The following is a 7,046-nucleotide window of genomic DNA, read 5'->3' on the forward strand; positions in this document are numbered from 1 at the left end:
ATAATCAAATCACAAGGTCTGTTTAATGTAACACATTCTTCTTTCGCTTCATTCTCTTCTCTCCCAGATGAACCTTTCGATTGGCACATCAATTATTTCTTAAATGCATAAATACATTCATTCTTACAAACATACCTAGATACATACATATGTATATATATATATATATATATATATATATATATATATATATATATATATATATTATATATATATATATATATATACTTTATAATTAGGGTTCAGCAAAGATTTGCTTTACCACATAACAGAAGTTTAGAAATAGCAGTCAAAAAACCTTAGCTATTTATTCTACTTAAAAGGAACTCCCAGAAAAAGCCAAAATACTTGAATACAATGTACGCAGGCAGAGAGGAAAAATAACTAAAATCAACCCTTATCTGGTCACCCATGTACGCGCGTTTCGGAATTAGATCGGTATAAAGAATATAGAATTATTATACTTTACCCAACCATTTTCGTTCATCAGCATTCAGTGCCTTCTTATTTGATATTTAATATTGTTGGAGTCCCATGCTGATGAACGAAAATGGTTGGGTAAAGTATAATTCTATATTAGTTATACCGATCTAATTCCGAAACGCGCGTACATGGGTGACCAGATATGGATTGATTTTCGTTATTTTTCTTCTCAGCGTGCGTAGATTGTTTTCAAGTATTTTGGGTTTTTTTCTGGGAGTCCCTTTTTAAAGTAGAAGAAATAGCCGAATTCTACTTGGTGAAATTATTGATTACGTCTTAATTAATTACTTTATATATAGAATTATATACGAAAGAAGGTTTGGAAATGCAATTTAAAAGATGTTTATTTACTTTACCGGTTTCACTCTTTGGAAAAAGATTGTCAAAAGTAACATGTAGAAGTTTGGTTGCGTCAATTATTGGTTGTTGCAAATTGCTACATTACATATATACAGTCTTTGGTAACAGGGACATGTTAAGGACATAAAAAAGTTCAACAAGTTCCTTAAAATATTGGGCACAAAATATTACTACATAAATAATCGTTCTCAAGGATATACTTAAGATAGTTTCCAGAAGGAATTGATATTGGTATTGTATCTGTATATTCAAACATGCACAGAATACAGAATATTGGTTGACAAAGAGTACTATAATCCATATAAATATACATTCTTTGGTGACAACAGTATGTTGAGAATATGAAAAAGTTTAATAAGCTCATTGGAATAATGGGCAGAAAAGATTAAAACAAATATATTATACATCTCTAGGTAATTTCCAGGAGGAATTATTAAAAAAGTTCAGTATACACATAGAGAATATTATGAGTTCAAAAAAGATTTACATTATAATAGTGGGGGAGCTAAAACTGACCTGTCCGTTTTAGGAGGAGAACAATGTGGAACTGAAAAGAATGTACCGTTTTTATCTTTTTTTGTCTCTTCTTCAAGCATCAATGATTTTGGGGTCAGGATGAGGTGAGTGTGTGTGTCTTTGTGTGTATGCGTGTGTGCATACATACATATGTGGTGTGAATAGATGTGTCTGTGTGTCTGTAAGATCTGGTAGGGTGGTGTGTCTGTTTGCGTGCGTGTCCATGTCTGTTGGGTGTATCCGTGTGGCATGCGTGTATACGTGTCCTGCGTGTGTTGGCATTTAGTATGTGCCTGCGTGTGTGCGTGTACACGGTGTGGGTGCACGCGTCCTTGTGTGTGCATATACATGCATACACGTGCCTACGCGTGCGTGCGGGCCATACATACACACTATATATATATATATATATACATACACATATATATACATCATACATATACATACCACACACACACATCACACACCACACAAACACACACATACAACACATATATATACATATAATATACACACACAATATACACACACACAACACACATATATATAATACACACACCACACCACAACACACATATATATATTAATATAATATATATATATATATATATATAATATATATAATATATATAATATATATAACACACAAACACATATATATATATATTATAGACAAAATGGACTAAACAGGACAGGAGGAGACACGTGGAATGGAGAGTCGATGAAGAGGTCACAAAATGTTTCACTAATATTTTCCAGACTATGTCATCAAATGATTAGAACAATAAAAATATAAACGTGCAGTGAAGAACGAATATATAATGCGTGTGTTTATTTGGCAAATGTATATATTATTTTTCTTTTTATTCTTTTAATTGTTTATGTCATTTGATAGCACCCATGTTGGAGCAACGGCTTCAGTCGAACAAATCGACTCCAGAACTTATTTTTTGTAAGACTTGTAGTTATTCTATCAGTTTTCTTTTGCTAAACCGCTAAGTTATGGAGACGTCAACACACCAACATTAGTTGTCAAGCGATAGTGCGGAGACAAATAACGACACGTATGTATACACACACACACGCATGCACGCACCTACACATATACATAAATAGAAAAAAAATATTATTTCTTAATCAGTAACAGTACTCTAGAGTAAATATTATTTGCCAGCATAATGTGGCAGTCCTATTTAGGGCGAATGTTACTGTTTTTTAGCCCCGGGAAGCATTATCTCCAACTGGCAATACGATACACTATATGTGTCATTATATTTTCGTAAAAAAAAGAGTTTAGCATCCATATTCAGCACAAAGCAATATCTGCGTACCGCACTTTCTGTGTTATTTCACTTCGTCAGCACAAAATAACTGCTTGGCTAGAGATGGCGCTGCCGAACTCTTCTTCGAAATATATTATCATTTCTAAATATCTCAACGAGAGACATTATTAAGAGTACTCAGAAGGTGTAAATATCCAAGCAAGGTATATACAGCAGGTTACTCTTCAGGTCAGTGACCTCCTGGAGTAGCGGTATGTACTTTCTTGTCCATAGTCTGAAGTTATTGACAGCTATTAATGCATTAGTCGTACCATATCCCAGATATAACGAATCTCATCTTACTTGAAAAACATATAGCTGTTGCTCTAAAAAATCCTTACAATTTTCTTATAGTTTTGGGTGGCAACCTAGGACATTCCTGAGCAAAATTTTCTTAGAAATGTGGTTCGCCTTATGTTGACCCATGGCACATACGGCCCGCTTTTTGAAAAAGGTTCCCCGTGTTTGTATTATTTAGTACCTAGATCATTCTATAGCAACGAGTATAAAAAATATAAATTCGTGACATATTCTAAATAATGCAGCTACCTGTCAGTAAATAAATGCTTTATATAGGTAAAGCTGCATTGATGTGCAATGATTTAAGTCAGTTAAATGAAAATTGCTGCTAGACCCCTAACTGCAGTTTGCTATAAAATCCATGGTTCTGTGTATGATCGATTGAAGGCTAAGCTGTAGGACAGCCAATTTAACGTTGAAGCTATACTGTGCTAATACCCAATGCAAGGTCGTTGTATAATTTAACTCCTGATAATTGAACAACGGCGGTGACTGAAATCGTTATATCAAAGAAAATTAATGGAAAAATCTAGAAAATATAATTATTCTTCGGTTATCTCTATTTTTCAAACACATGAAACCTAATACTAACGAGCCTCAATTAATTAAGATCCCTTAACCAGAAACTCTTAATTAGCAAGCGCTTAGTAATATATTGATACACTGGATATGAGCGAGATAATTTAAATTAAATTCATATATATCTGTGTTACTTAGATAAACCAATATATTTAATGGACCTAAAAGACAATTAATTATATCTATACACATGGCAACCGCATTATCAGATTTGCTAGTCTTAATCATTAGCTCAAGGATCAAAAGCGAATCTATATTTATTATGCTACCCACAACTTTATACTCCAATTACGTTTCAATGTCTTTTATATCAGTGTGTGTATATAGGCACACACACACATACACACATACACACACACACATACATATATATATATATATATATATATATATATATATATATATTATATATTATGTATGTATGTATGCACGCGTGTGTAAAATACAGCATGTATTGGAGAACGAGACCAATTATCTATTAAGTTTTTAAAGGTTTTCAGGTGAAACTTAAAAATCTTGCAAATAAACATTGATATATTTCCATAACAATAAAGATTATTGTGAAAATGTACCACTCGTCAGATAAATGCATACATGAACACACACACACACACACACACACACATAATATATCATATAATGTAATATAATATCATATATGTATGTATACATTATATTATGTTACATTATATCATATTATATTATATTATATTATATTATATTATATTATATTATATTTTATATATATATATGTATATATATATATGTACATACATACAGATACATCCATATGTAAATCATTGTATATAACTACATTCATACAGACACACACACACCTCTATACACATACATACACAAATGTTTGTGTTATGTATATATATATCAAAAATAGAAAATTTAGACCAATTAGATTAGTGTGCTCAATGTTGAGTTAGAGCACCGGCACAGTTTAGGCTACCTGTTGCCATCTGTAATTGTGGTACACTGCCATTGGACTTAGTGTAGAAATTTCGCAATGGCAGTTACGGTAATAATATTATATATATGACCGGTGTTCCGCCCAACCTGACATTTCTTGGTTCGATTACCATCCCTGTAGCATCTCTTGTATATCTGCCCATGACCCTCATCTCATAAGTCCCTGCCGTAAGGCTTCACTTCCACACGCGCCAGTTTAATTTAATTCATCCTTAGTTGAATGACAGCTTTTGTTTGTATTTGTAATTGTGTACAATCTCTCCGTTTTTTCTTCCTTGTTTTGGTACACAATCGCTTGCTTTATTCCAAAGAATCTTGTGCTCTTAGCTTAGATTTTCTTGGGGCTGGCCAGATTGGCGCAGTCTCGAGTGTAACCGGGTGAAACTGCAACGATGATCTGTTACTCGACTGAAGAAAGAAAGCACTCAATATGACCCGTCTTTGCTTTTTCCTATCGTTTTTTGAATCGTTTAAATGTCCGGATGTTTTGTTGTCGCCTGTTACGTTCTTGTAGCCCTGAACACTTCCCAGCCCAATCCCAAACACCTACACATACACACACGCAGGCCTCAAGGTCACCAGCCTTCTTCCACACGCACATACATGCTCTCTTATGCACACGCACGCGAGCTTCGTTTTGGGATCACCACTACATTATTATTTACCCTTCTTTCTAGCTCTCCTGTGTCACCTCTCTGTACGGCATTATCGCTAGCCACTACACATTCTTTATTTTCTCTCCTCGTTTCTTTCTGTGTTCCTCTCTGTGGAGGAGCGTAGGCTCGAAACGTTAAAGAGCATTAAACTAATACATCTGTTTATTGTGTACACCACCTGTCTACATTCTTAGTTTTTTTGTGAATTCTCCCTATATATATATATATATATATATATATATATATATATATATATATATATATATATATATATATATACATTATATACATATATAATATATATATATGCATACATATAAGGCACTGCTCTAGTATAGCAGCAGTCTAGTAACCAAAACGTGTAAAATGTCACAGATGTGTATATATATATATATATATATATATATATATATACATGTATGCGAAACAAAATAATATCATCTAGGTCATAATTGATAAAGAATTAGGGACCATCTGTTCCTGTATTCCGTCTGTTTGTGTACTCAATATACTCTTTTCATTTAGTGTGTATATTCATTTTACATTTTGTTCTCTTTTTCGTCTGTGCCTTTCCTATAAAAACCTTTTCACTTACATATACATATAAATGCAATCAATACACTGCGGGCATGCTGGAGCATCACCGTGAAGAGTTTTTAATCAAATGAATAGAAAACAGTAACTTTCTATAAGCTCGAACTTGCTCTCTCAGCTTTTTGTCGAATTACTATGTTGCAGGGACTAAAACCAATACCGACTGTCAAGTATCTCTGGAGGACAAACAGAGAGACACACGCATGTCTACACACACACACACACACACACACACACACACACACACATACACACACACACACACACACAGATACATACAGACACATTCATCTACACACACGACGGGTTAATTTCGGTTTCCGCCCATCAAATCCACTCATAAGGCTTTGGGTGGCTGAGGGCTATAACATGCAATGGGACTGAAGAAATGAAAGTAGAGCCATGTTGATGCGAAGGAAATCACATACCACAGAGCCACGTCTGCGCCTATATGCTTATAAATACATGTATGCGTGTGTAGATATACTTACATATGCATATACACACACATATATACATATATATATATAATTTATAAAAATATGGTAAAGTAAAAGAATTCACTTTACCACACACCGAACTTTTCAGAAATAGCAGCCAAAAATTTGGCTATTTCTTCAACTGCAAATAAAAGTCTCCAGACAATGCAACTCAGAAAAATAACTCACATAGGTATAAGGGAAAAACAATGAAAGATCACATCCATATACGATACCCGAGGACAGTCTGTTTCTGGATTTGTGGGTGGGTAAAAGCCACTTTTCCTTCATCAGCTCAGATATTTCTTCTGATTTAGATTTGAAAATACTAAGAATCAAACATACCCGTCCGATATCTGTAACATCGGACACAAACCATGCCAGACACCCAGTACTAGCGAATCCAAAAATACGATGAGATCTTTATTCTCCCTGTCCGCCCACGTGAGTCATAGAGCATTCCATTTCTACAGAGTAAAAACTGCAGTTCAAATTCTTGGAGAGAAAGCATTATATTGTTATCAAAAAAGGGGGTCGAATTAATTAATATTAATAAATTCGGACCAAGCAGTATTCGGTATGTAAAGACCATTTACGGTATATTTGAGTATTATTAGTTTTAAAAATATGGTAAGTAAAAGAATTCACTTTACCACACACCGAAATTTTCAGAAATGGCAGCCAAAAATTTGGCTATTTCTCTCAACTGCAAATAAAAGTCTCCAGACAATGCATACTCAGAAAAATAACTCACATAGGTATAAGGGAAAAACAATGAA

General features: G+C 33.8%; 1 long non-coding RNA gene across 1 annotated transcript in view; it reads right to left on the reverse strand.

Moving 5' to 3' along the window:
- Positions 1-6,068: 6,068 nt before the first annotated feature.
- LOC118762729 overlaps positions 6,069-7,046 on the reverse strand; it is a 15,479-nt gene continuing 14,501 nt past the window's right edge. Inside the window, exon 3 of the long non-coding RNA XR_004998480.1 lies at positions 6,069-6,150. This is a non-coding gene — a long non-coding RNA (uncharacterized LOC118762729). The remainder of the gene's footprint in view (positions 6,151-7,046) is intronic.

This window comes from Octopus sinensis, linkage group LG3, assembly GCF_006345805.1.
Source record: "Octopus sinensis linkage group LG3, ASM634580v1, whole genome shotgun sequence".
Classification (NCBI taxonomy): Eukaryota; Metazoa; Mollusca; class Cephalopoda; order Octopoda; family Octopodidae; genus Octopus; species Octopus sinensis.